Source organism: Melanerpes formicivorus, unplaced genomic scaffold (genome assembly GCF_026170545.1).
Source record: "Melanerpes formicivorus ecotype bairdi unplaced genomic scaffold, bMelFor1.0.p_v2 SCAF_11, whole genome shotgun sequence".
Classification (NCBI taxonomy): domain Eukaryota; kingdom Metazoa; phylum Chordata; class Aves; order Piciformes; family Picidae; genus Melanerpes; species Melanerpes formicivorus.
Genome location: NW_027142363.1, coordinates 5,489,712 through 5,502,758, shown reverse-complemented (window position 1 = coordinate 5,502,758; position 13,047 = coordinate 5,489,712). Strand labels below are relative to the sequence as shown.

Below are 13,047 nucleotides of genomic sequence, written 5' to 3'. Positions count from 1 at the left end.
GGTGGAGTCACCATCACTGGAGGTGTTCAGGAGGAGACTTGACAGGGTGCTTGGTGGCATGGGTTAGTTGGTTGGGTGGTGTTGGATGATAGGTTGGACGTGATGATCTTGAAGGTCTCTTCTGACCTGATCTGGCCTATTCTATTCTATTCTATTCTATTCATGTTTATTACAGTTCAGTGGAAATACTTTCTACAATGGTGGAGAAACACAGCTGATGTTTTAGGGGCAATGCTACATAGACTTTTACCTCTTGCTTTATTATTTTATTAAGCAAGTTGGTTTCTATCCTTTTTACAGTGCAGTTTCCTACATCACCATCTTTCTGCTTGTCTTTTTCGTGCTCATCAGGACTTCATGCTTGCAAGACAGTCTTCCAGGCAGCTTGGATAGCCTCACTGTCTTCACAGATCATTGACACTTTTCTTCCTTACATATGCTGGTTTTTCTACAACCTTTCCTTTCTGATTAGTTATGCCCTGTCTCTTGTCATAGTTTGTAAGCACTTGGAGGTTTTAGTCTGAATTTACAGGAGTGTAAAATGTTTTACAATAGTAATTATGCCATGCAGTGTTTCCCAGCAAATGTCAAGCACAGACAGACTTGCTCACATAAACCTGGTGGAATATAAAGAAGGGAAGTGTGGAATTTGCATCCCAGGAGGTTAGGTTGTTCTGGATAAGCCAAAGTGTTCACCTTCAGAGGTGCTATAAGGAAGCTCTAGGTTATGTGATTTAGTGGAGAGATACCAAAGAGACTTTGGAAGGAAGGGTTAAATTATTATTTGCAGTCAAACTGGAATCATAGGTAGACCAAATAAATCAAATTCCTCTGATTTGAGGAGAAATTAATGTGCAGGAAAGTGGACAACTTGGAGAACTTGCAGAATTAAGTCTATGATTTGGGTGTGGAAGGTTATTTCATTGAAGGCAGCTGAGACACAGAAATCTTCCTTTGTTTCACTGAGCAAGGTCTGGATTTATGTTTAACCTGCCCCTGGGATGGGTACTTTCTCTGCCTTCCCCTTCCTCCTCAAAAATGTCTTTATTCATGTCACCTTTAGCACTTTTTTCTGTCATGATTAAAAATAAATAAATGGTCTGAAAAAGAAGTGTTCCTAGGAGCAGTATTTCCTATCCATCTCTAGCTTTCTTCTGTCTTTGCCCTCTGAAGTGAAAACAGACTGCATTGAAGAAGGGATGTTGTCATTGTACCAGCCAGAGAAGAAAAAGAGCTTTCACTGGTTTTTAATAGCAGCAGCTCAAGAGGAGCCCTTGTGCATTCTATTTTAGCCCCTTTGTACCCTTTTCTCCATATCATTAATCTTTGTGTTCTGTTGATCTTTTAGTGTGTACCACTCTTTTCTTTCTCCCTAATCACATGTAGTGGAAGAAAGGTATCAGGTGGAAGCTGTAACAGCAACGTGCATCGTTGTACTGCAAAAACAAACACTTTTTCTTTTGTAAGAGGAAGGAAAAAACATACAGATGCTGAAGGCCAGTGTTGCTCTAGGGCTTCATTTAATTGTTTTCCAACTGAACTTGTGTCGTGTATGCACTCAGCATCTCCCACTTGTCGATATATTTATTTTGAACTTCAGCTAGACTGGGATGAGGGAAGGGGAAGAAACAGCACGAGGTGAATCTGTGAGGAAATGCAAGCAACATCTATCATTCCTGGTTTGGTTTTGTGGTTTTGGAAGTGTTTTGGTGGATTTAGATTAATTTTTGCTATGATGATTTACTGTTGGAGGAGAAAAAGAAATAGCTTCCAGCGTGTAGATGGTCTTTGCCTGGGGTGCAGCACAGAAGCTGGAAATGGAAGTTTCTGTGTGAGAGGTGCCTGAGTATCACAGTAAAAGCAAGTGTTTGTGGAAACAAAAGGGTAAGGAAGAAGGACACAGTAAATGGTTGGCTTGTTTGGGTAAAAATTCAGGATGTATGAGTGTCTGTAGAACACAGATGAGAAATTTTAAGCTTTAGCTAGAGCAAAACAAAAACAATTTGAAGTAGAGGGTTATATGGTCAGAGTGGCTCGAGGGGAAGGATTACAGTAACAGCTCTGTTTTGTGTAGTCTGGAAGGGTCTTGGGTGTTACTAATCACAGAAGCATTCTGGTTGGAAAAGACCCTCAGGATTACCAAGTCCAACTGACACCCCCACTCCACAAAGTTTACCCCTAAACCATATTCCCAAGCACCATGTCTAAACGACCCTTTAAACACATCCAGGGTTCGTGTCTCAGCCACCTCCTTGGGCAGCACATTCCAAGGCCTGACCACTCTTGCTGGGAAATTTCTTTTCCTAATTTCCAGTCTAAACCTACCCAGTTGTAGCTTTAGGCCATTCCCCCTTTGCTCCGTCACTAATTACCTGTGAGAAGAGACCAGCAGCAGCCTCTCTATAACATCTTTCAGGTAATTGTAGGGAGCAATGAGGTTCCCCCTCAGCCTTCTCTTTTTCAAACTAAACAGCCCCTGCTCCTTCAGTTGCTCTTCATAACATTTTTTCTCCAGGCCTTTCACCAGCTTCGTTGCCCTCCTCTGCACTTGCTCCAGCACCTCCACAACTGGACACAATACTCAAGGTGCAGCCTCACCAGAGCAGAGTACAAGGGGACGATCACTTCCCTACTCCTGCTGGAAACTGTTTTTGATACAAGCCAGGATGCCATTGGCTTTCTTGGCCACCTGGGCACTTGTTGATTAGAGCCCCCCAGGTCCCTTTCTGCCAGACTGCTCTCCAGCCACACTTCCCCAAGCATTGCTTGGAGTTGTTGTGACCTAAGTGCAGGACCTGGCATTTGGCCTTGTTGTAGCTCATCCCGTAACATTGGCCTATTGATCCAATCTATCCAAGTCCCTCTGTAGAGCCTCCCTACCCTCATGAAGATCAACACTCCCACCTAACTGGTGTCATCTACAAACTTACTGGTGACACAGTGTCTTCTTCAAGGTGATCAATAAAGATGAGCCCTGAGGAACACCGCTTGTGACTGGCCACCAGCTGGATTTAACTCTGTTGACCACCACTCTTTGGGCCTGTTCGTCCAGCCAGTGTTTTATCCAGCAGAGTATGTGCTCAGCCAAGCCATGAGCAGACAGTTTGTCCACAAGAATTCTGTGGGAAATGGTGTCAAAGGCTTGTTCAAAGTCTAGGTAGACAATATCCACAGCCTTTCCCTCATCCAACAGTCAGGTCAGCCTGTCATAGAAGGGAGAATGTTACAGAAGTGTGAGTTGTAGAAAGAGGGAGCCAAGATAAGACTAAGTGAGAGTAATTTAAGGATAGCAGTGGGAGAAGGCGAGGAGGATTATAAGGAAGTAGAATGTAATGGCAAGGTGTGTGTTGTGGTGTTGGCTTGGGTTTTTTTTTGTTTAGGTTTAAGTCATTGTAGGTAAATGGATTGCAGGAATGTCAAAGAAAAGGTAATCTGATTACAACTTCCCCCTTCCCCAGAGCAGACAGTATTAACCAGGTGAGGAGACCTATCCCCTCTCCCTGGAATATTTCCTTGACCAGCTTGCTCAGCTCAGTTTCACAGGTCAGGCTCTGATACTGTCACAAACTGACCACAAGAGTAACTACCATCAATGGAAAACTCTGTTTTATTCTGTTGATACCTTGTTAAGAAGTAAACCAGCTTCCTTTTCATGTGCTAATACTGAATTTACAGACTTCCTTGTTCACACAGAATAATTTTCCACAGTAAGTTTCTGCATCCTGATTATAATGTATTTATTTTTTGCCAGGGCCGAGTGAAAAGCAGATTCACAAAGATCCAGCATTGACACTTAAAAGGTATGAGTTTCTGACCCTGAATTTGGAAAGAAGTTTATTAACCTGTATTTTTTTCTCACCCCAGGCATGGAGTGGTAACTTCATCTAATTCACACTAGCTTTGGTCCTATCCCTCCTAAGAATTCTGAATTGGAGGTTGGAGAGGTGGGCACAAGCCAACCTCATGAGGTTCAATAAGAGCAAGTGCAGGGTCCTGCATCTGGGTCGAGGCAATCCCAGGCACAAATACAGGCTGGGCAGTGACTGGCTGGAGGATAGCCCTGAGGAGAGAGACTTGGGGGTGCTGGTGGACAAAAAGCTCAACATGAGCTCTCAGTGTGCACTTGCAGCCCGCAAAGCCAATCAGATCCTGGGCTGCATCAGGAGAAGTGTGGCTAGCAGGTCGAGGGAGGTGATCCTCCCCCTCTGCTCAGCCCTGGTGAGACCCCATCTGGAGTACTGTGTCCAGTTCTGGAGCCCCTATTACAAGAGGGATGTGGAGGTGCTGGAAGGTGTCCAGAGAAGGGCCATGAGGATGATCAGAGGGCTGGAGCACCTCTGCTATGAGGACAGACTGAAGGAGTTGGGGCTGTTCAGTCTGGAGAAGAGAAGGCTCCGAGGTGACCTCATTGTGGCCTTCCAGTATCTGAAGGGGGCCTGCAGGAAGGCTGGGGAGGGACTGCTCAGGATCTCAGGTAGTGGTTGAGGTGCTGTCCCTGGAGGTGTTTAAGCCCAGGCTGGATGAGGCTCTGGCCAGCCTGATGTAGTGTGGGGTGTCCCTGCCCGTGGCAGGGGGGTTGGAACTAGATGATCCATGTGGTCCCTTCCAACCCTGACTGATTCTATGATACTTCCCCAAACAGTCTTTGATCTCTTTCTCCTGAGATTGCTAACTAGGGTGCCAAGCTAACAATTTGCTGAAAGATTCCTGGGCAGCTGGAGACACGATCACCTGCCTGCCAGAACTTCCAGCTTTTTCTCAACAAATGGCTTTTTTTAACTTGTATGCTTTTAGAGCATGAAGTATTGGAGAAGAGTGGAGTTTGGGGGTTGGTAGGTTGTAATTTTTTTTTCCTTCTGATTTTCCTGTGTTGCCCTTTCCAGTATGATTTGCTTCTGCATTAGTTTGGTGTTTGTGAGTCATCTTGTGTTTCAGTAAGATGGTGTACCTACGTGTGAGCCTGAACTGCTTTTGAATGAAATCTCCTCAACACGGTCTACAGCGCAGTTCTTTTGCTATCCTTCACTGATGAAGTTTAGCAACAAGGGTTGAATGAAAACATTCTTCAGCTTCAGGACAGGTTTCTGAGCAAGGCTCTCTACAAAGAACAGACAAACAAAACCAGTAGAGTTTTGTAAGAATACAGGCAGTCAATGAAACTTACCTTCAGGTCATTGACAGTGCCTCACTGTATATTGATTCAGAAAATGTTGAAGCTTCATATTAGTGGTAGATCCAGCTGGGAAATGACTCTTCAGATTCATCAATGAAAGATGGCTTTATATAACACAAAGACAGGGATTGTGACCTGTCAGCCACACTCAGGTCTTTACTGTGGGAGATTGAGATGGCAATAATACCTAGCCTGATCAGTGGAATCAATAGAGTTGTGGCTATGTATAATAACTTTATAGAATCATAGAATCAGTCAGGGCTGGAAGGGACCACAAGGATCATCTAGCTCCAACCCCCTTGCCGTGGTCAGGGACACCTCACAGTAGATCAGGCTGGTCAGAGCACAACACATAATTTAAGCTACTTTGGAGTTTCACATTTAGATGCTAGTTTCATGACTTCTAGGTCTAGTTTTATGACAACCTCTCTGTCTCCTACTTAATCAGTAGACATTAAGTGAACAGATTAACACTGTAATTACGGCTTCCAGATAGTTCTGTGGGGACCCCCTGCCCCAAGCTGAGACGAGATTCACAGAGAGGAATTTATAATTTACCACCTACTTCTCCCTGCCTTTGATTGTTACCACCAGCCAGTTTTGTTAGATGATGAATCAGTATCAGATTGCCAGCATGTGGGAAACCAGATCACCTGCTGTGGCTGGTGCACGCTGAACACCCTGAGAAATGGGAAAACTGGAACTTGGAAAGGGAAGTCCTGTGCTATGTCCTGAACAATAGAAGAATATTCACATTTTGCGTGTGAACTAGTTTGCTTTTAATAATCATCATGCTTAAATTGGTGATTAGCATTAGTGGTTTTCAGCACTGTAGATGTTTATGATGTGCCTAATTCTGCCAGCTTAGTAGATGTTGTGTCAGATGCTTCATACAAATTTGTAAGCCTGCAGAACCTTGCCATTATTTTATTGTCCTACTATTATTTGTACTAACATCATTTATAGATTTTTAAGGAAAACACCAAGTTAAAGGAATTACTATTAAACTATTAATCAAAATGGTATTTTAACACTTTTTGAGTTGCCATTTGGCACATGTAAGTATAACTACACAAAATACTTTCCCTTTTTTTCCCCACCTTTAAAAATATTAATGAATAAAACAGTGATTTTACTGATAGGGTATTGACAGCAATCTAGTGCTTCAAGATAATGCATTGGTGTGGACTGCCTAATTACTGAACTGATCAGAAGTACTTTGTCTTTCTGCTAGCTGTCATACTCAGTTTTCTTGTTATATTGGCTAGTCACTCACTGCGTTTTGTCTCTACCCTCTTTTCATAGCCAGCACACATGAAATGGTTTATGTTGGGCATAGCCAGAACACATGAAATGGTTCATGTTGGGCACTCCATGAAATTAGAGGTTGCTTATTAAAAGGTTTGGCTATGATCACAGTATCACAGTATAACTAAGGTTGGAAAGGACCTTGAGGATCATCGAGTCCAACCTAGCAACACAGACCCCATGACTAGACCATGGCACCAAGTGCCACGTCCAATCTCCTCTTGAACATCTCCAGGGATGGGGACTCCACCACCTCCCTGGGCAGCACATTCCAATGATGAATCACTCACTCAGTGAAGAACTTTCTCCTCACCTCGAGTCTAAACCTCCCCTGGCACAGCTTGAGACTATGTCCTCTTGTTCTGGTGCTGGTTGTCTGGGAGAAGAGACCAACCCCTTCCCGGCTACAACCACTTTTCAGGTAGCTGTAGAGATCAATGAGGTCACCTCTGAGCCTCCTTTTCTCCAGGCTAAGCAACCCTAGCTCCCTCAGCCTCTCCTCATAGGGCTGTGTTCAAGGCCTCTCACCAGCTTGTTGCCCTTCTCTGGACACGTTCAAGTGTTTCGATGTCCTTCTTAAACCGAGGGGCCCAGAACTGGACACAGGACTCAAGGTGTGGCCTAACCAGTGCAGAGTACAGGGGCACAATGACCTCCCTGCTCCTGCTGGCCACACTATGGATGATTAAATAAAATTTGCTGCCCTTCCCCTTTTTTTTTCAACAATGTAAGCATGAGAGAAGACCTAACATGATACTGAATGAACAGACACTAATATAGCTCACCTAGTGTAAAAACTTTCTTGCATTCAAATTTTCACCTGTTAGTACACTTAGGCTGGGAGTCCAAACATACTTACTTTAGAGTCTGAAGTGTGGACAGTTATATGGCTAATAAACTACTGTGTTTCCTGGAATGGTTTTGTTTGCCAAGTATCTCATGTATGGTTTCATGTCCATTTCATTCTCAAAGTAAGTTACTGATTGATTTCTATTTATTTGTTTTGGTGTGGATGTTAAGTGGAGGTTTTGGTTTTGTGGTGGTGTTGGGTTTGAGTTTTTTGGGTGGCTGTTTGTTTATTTTCCTTCTTGACATTTCAGTGCAATGAGAATTTCTATCAGCCTGTCACAAAGTGGGAAGGGTAGAAATTCCCCTTAAGCCCCAACCCCCCCTTTTTCTCCTGGTTTCTTGAAAGAGTTTAGAAGAGGGAATAAGGAAGAGCAGAACTGTTCTGCCCTGAGGTCTGTAACTTAACTGAATTTGATTTTAAACAGTGACTGGTTTAAAATATGTTGAATCATTATCGGGGCTGAAAACACCTCTGCTGTTGCACTGAGAAGCTCACATCCCGGGCTTCAGGAGAGATTTGTGTCTTGCTTGCATAGCTCAAGCAACACTATAGCTTAAAAGTCTAATTGTTGTGAAGGATATTTTCAAGGGAGAGGCAGCTTTTAACAGAGTATTAGGTGGGGTTTTTTGTCTCTTTCCTTTAAGGCCTCTTTGTTAGTAACTAAGCCAACCCAACCATACAGGTATAGTATCACAGTATAACTAAGGTTGGTAGAGACCTCAAGGATTGTCAAGTCCAACCTATCAGCACAGACCCCATGACTAGACCATGGCACCAAGTGCCATCTCCAATCTCCTCTTGAATGCCTCCAGGGATGGTGACTCCACCACCTCCCTGGGCAGCACATTCCAATGATGAACGACTCGCTCGGTGAAGAACTTTCTCCTCACCTTGAGTTTAAACCTCCCCTGGTGCAGCTTGAGACTGTGTCCCCTTGTTCTGGTGCTGGTTACCTGGGAGAAGAGACCAACCCCCTCCTGGCTACCACCTTTCAGGTAGTTGTAGAGGGCAATGAGGTCTCCCCTGAGCCTTCTCTTCTCCCGGCTAAACAATCCCAGCTCCCTCAGCCTCTCCTCATAGGGCTGTGCTCAAGGCCTCTCCCCAGCCTTGTTGCCCTTCTCTGGACGTGTTCAAGTGTTTCGATGTCCCTCTTAAACTGAGGGGCCCAGAACTGGACACAGTAATGCTGCAAAAGTAATACCTACACAAAATCTAAACTGAGAAAATCAGTAAGCAAATGTTCAAGCACCACCAAAAGAAGCTGCAGGAGGGCATATAATGGCATGAAGGTTTTGCTGGCAATGTCTGAGATGCCTGCATGCATGTGGGTTACTGGGGTCACCCCAAATGTATTCCAATAAAAGCTTTATACCACCGTGAACGGCCCTATTTATACCCATAGCTCTGTGTCTAAATATAACCTGCTCCCAGTCATGTCTAGACTAGCATCAGTGCTGTGCTGGTGTTGAAAGCAGAGGTCCAGAAGTAAGATTACAAGCCACACTATGCTTTCAATTACTACTTATTATAATGAGCAGCTAAACCTTGTGGCAGCAGTGCACCTTTGAATGTCACACAAAGTTGCTGCCCAAGATGCCTTTTCTTCTCCTTGAGTGTCAGACGGTATGTCTTGGGGATGTGACCTGTAAACTGACTATTTTTCAGAATGTGTTGAAAGCTTTGAGAATGTATCCATAGTTGGCTAGGTGGCTGGATGGTTTAGTAAATGGCTTTCATTGCCAACTATTTTCAGCAGCTGAGTTTTAATGAGTCTTTCAACTGTTGCTACTGTGTTTAATCTGCTCGCTTAATGTTCAGCATTAAAGAAGCTTTCTAGGAGGTAAATGTTGTCCTGATTGCAGAAGAGGTTAGTTTGATTGTGTTTTGCACAGTCCTTGTGTTAAGAGTTTGTGGGGTTTTTTTAATTGAGAAATTTATGCTGTGCACACAGGTAATTAGAATAGGTAAGTGAGTGTTGTGCTTTGAAGTGCACATCCAAATGCACAATTGCTGTATTAAGTAACTTAGATTGCATGTAGTTATAAATGCAGGTCCTCATTCTCTAGCAGTAGTCTTATGGCATATCCTATATTGTGAGTGGAATCTCCTTTTTGATTTGTGATTTTAATATGTATTTAATATCTGGTGTATACAGCTGAGCAGAGTGAAAAGGATGGTAAAAAGCAGAGTCTTCCATTTCTGTTTCATTTAGCATAAGAGTTCTTCCTTAGATTTACTTGGTGATGTTGCCTAACATCTCCTGCTAAAATAAATGAGCACAGGGCAGCTGCCCTGAAAGGCAGGGAATACTTTAAAACATGTAAGGTACCAGTGTGAAGAAAATGTAGTGGTATTTCTGGTAAGTGTGCTTAAAAAAAATAAATCCAGGAGCTTTGATCAAATGCCAGCTCTTACATCAGTTCTCTTTGTAATCTTTCTTGCTGATCTGTGACCTTGACCTTGTGTTTGTGTTTGTATGTCAAATCTATTTTAGGGATGGACAAACTAAGTTCAGTTTAATAGGATTTCTACTCCAGCTTCACAGATTAACTCATTAAAATATAAGAATTAAGATATTTGAATCCATTCTTTTCAGTTCTCTTTTTCACATTTCAAAGGGCTTGAAAAGAATGCATTTCAACTTCTTAAGTTTATAGTTTAAAATTCCATTTAGGAATGCTTCTTAAAAGGTCCTCTTTGTTTTTCAACCAGTAACTTTTTGTATTCAGCACAGAAATTGTGCCTGGAGATGTGGTTTCCTCTTGGAGAATCTCACCAGTGGCGGTGCTCATCTTGCTTAGGAGGCCCTGCTTTTATCCTTCCTCATGCCACTCTCATAGCCAGCTTTCCTGCATAGAGATCTGTGAAACAAGCACTTTGGGATTTCTTTTGAAATCTTTGGCCTGATTTGCCTTGTAGGAGCCAAAGATGCTTATGTCATCAGAGCAGGAAAGATGGCAGGTACAGTGACTGCAGATCCACAAACTTAGGGCTACACATTCTGGTATCAGTTTCACACTTCAATGAGACAAAAATTCCTGTGGACCCATGGGGTTTTGTATGCATTTCAGTGTGCAGTTTCTAACCTAGTGTATTTTATTTGTTACTGGCATTGTTCTTTGTGGTGACTGAGATGGAGCTCACTGGCAGCCGCTTGGGCTGTGATGCCTTGGTGCCACATGCATTCAGCAGGGCTCTTGAGCACAGGCTTCATTTTAGACTTATGGTAATATGGCAGTGAAGTCGTTGGGTGTAACTGACACTTTGGACATAAGGCTTTATAAAGACTTAGTTTGACAGGCACTAGGAAAGCTGGCCTCAAATTAGCTAATACTGTTGTGCATGTATGGAGTAATAGATTCATTTTTAGTATGTTTTTGGGGGGTAATCTTTTTATGGGTAAAACAATCACACACTTCCCTTAGAAATCATAGAATCATAGTATCAGTCAGGGTTGGAAGGGACCACAAGGATCATCTAGTTCCAACCCCCCTGCCATGGGCAGGGACACCCCACACTAGATCAGGCTGGCCAGAGCCTCATCCAGCCTGGGCTTAAACACCTCCAGGGATGGGGCTTCAACCACCTCCCTAGACAACCCATTCCAGGGCTTCCTCACTCTCATGGTGAAGAACTTCCTCCTCACTTCCAGCCTGAATCTCCCCACCTCCAGCTTCATTCCATTCCCCCTAGTCCTATCACTGCCTGACACCCTAAATAGTCCCTCCCCAGCCTTCTTGTAGGCCCCCTTCAGATACTGGAAGGCCACAATGAGGTCACCTGGGAGCCTTCTCTTCTGCAGACTGAACAGCCCCAACTCCTTCAGCCTGTCCTCATAGGAGAGGTGCTCCAGCCCTCTGATCATCCTCATGGCCCTGAATCAACCACATACTGTTTTGTGTTATAAAGTGTTAAGTGGTGCCAGTTTCAACTTTCTCTACATGAATGAATGGAGCAAGCAGTAACAACAAATAATCATCTCTTGGTCTTTTGTAATTGTTTCCTTCAGTTAGCACTCATAAAAGACATAAAATGTGTTAGCAAGAACTCCTTTCCACAGCTTTGTGGCAGCATATTGTCATTACTATTAAAATACTTACAAAACTTGAAAAATTCCTTCCAAGTGTATGTCCTTCCATGAGGGGTGGTTAAACACTTTACCTTGCTAGGCATCAGTTGTTCCTGCCATGGCTTGGTAGCAGTGGATACAGTTTTCATTACTGCTGAGCTCAATCAGTGTTTTAATTGTTGTGTTTAGACTCATGCCTAATGTTGAGTTGCAGCCCAATTCCTAATACTTAAGAGCATTGGTTGTAGCCAGGAGGGGGTTGGTCTCTTCTCCCAGGCAACCAGCATGAGAACAAGAGGACACAGTCTCAGGCTGCGCCAGGGGAGGTTCAGACTGGGTGTTGGGAAGAAATTCTACACAGAGAGAGTGATTGCCCATTGGAATGGGCTGCCTGGGGAGGTGGTGGAGTCACCATCATTGGAGGTGTTCAGGAGGAGGCTTGATAGGGTGCTTGGTGCCATGGGTTAGTTGTTTAGGTGGGTTGGATTGGTAGGTGGGTAGGATGCAATGATCTTGAAGGTCTCTTCCAACCTGGTCTGGTCTATGCTATGCTATGCTATGCTATCCTATCCTATCCGGTGCCATAGTTTAGTCATGAGGTCTGTGGTGACAGGTTAGACTTGATGATCTCTGAGGCCTCTTCCAACCTTGGTGATTCTGTGATTATTAACAAAGTGATCATTTTTTACAAGGCTTTTAGTATTTTACTTAGGGATTTATGTTCTGTATGTGTTCAGATGAATTCTGGAATGGTGTTAAGATGAGGACTTTCCGTGACAGGATGTTAGCATCTTTTCTCCAAGTTTTGCTACTGTTCCATCTTTATTTCTACTTGGTTTTGTTCATGTTTTAGAGAGGAGGAAAAAAGTATTTTTAATTGCAATTGACCTAGTAGAGAGCTTCTTGCTAATGCAGATTTTTCCTTCCTACTCAGCTGAAATTATATGAGCCTTTTCTGTGGCTACAGGCTTTAGAAACTTTGCCTACAGTATGCTTTAAAATAATAACTCCATTCTCCTTCCAGTCGCTTAAACAAAAAGTCCCAGATCATCTGAGTCTTTAACATGGCCTTTTGAGGTTTCACATATACTTATTAAGTACTTATGCAACTGTGATCCTGTGCTTCACCTTGCTATAGAATTGCTGTGGATTTATGTTCAGTTAGAATAGAATAGAATAAACCAGGTTGGAAGAGACCTTCAAGATCATCACGTCCAACCTATCATCCAACACCACCTAATCAACTAACCCATGGCACCAAGCACCCTGTCAAGTCTCCTCCTGAACACCTCCAGTGATGGTGACTCCACCACATCTTCAGGCAGCCCATTCCAATGGGCAATCACTCTCTCTGTGTAAAACTTCCTCCTGACCTCCAGCCTAAACCTCCCCTGGTGCAGCCTGAGACTGTGTCCTCTTGTTCTGGTGCTGGCTGCCTGGGAGAAGAGACCATCATCCGCCTGTCTACAACCTCCCTTCAGGTAGTTGTAGAGAGCAATAAGGTCACCCCTGAATCTCCTCCAGGCTAAGCAACCCCAGCTCCCTCAGCCTCTCCTCATAGGGCTTGTGTTCCAAGCCCCTCCCCAGCGTTGTTGCCCTTCTCTGGACACACTCCAGCAAGTCAACCTCCTTCCTAAACTGAGGGGC

At 43.7% G+C, this 13,047-nt stretch overlaps 1 protein-coding gene across 10 annotated transcripts in view; it reads left to right on the top strand.

The window, feature by feature from the left end:
• The window catches only part of NRIP1 (nuclear receptor interacting protein 1), a 92,739-nt gene that overhangs the window by 62,293 nt on the left and 17,399 nt on the right, over nucleotides 1-13,047 (top strand). For 6 of the 10 annotated variants that reach the window (XM_068144439.1, XM_068144432.1, XM_068144437.1 and 3 more), the window contains one exon: nucleotides 3,752-3,800. The exons of the other annotated variants lie outside the window; for them this stretch is intronic. The gene's annotated coding sequence lies outside the window, so the exon portion shown is untranslated. The remainder of the gene's footprint in view (nucleotides 1-3,751; nucleotides 3,801-13,047) is intronic. 10 annotated transcript variants of the gene reach the window in all.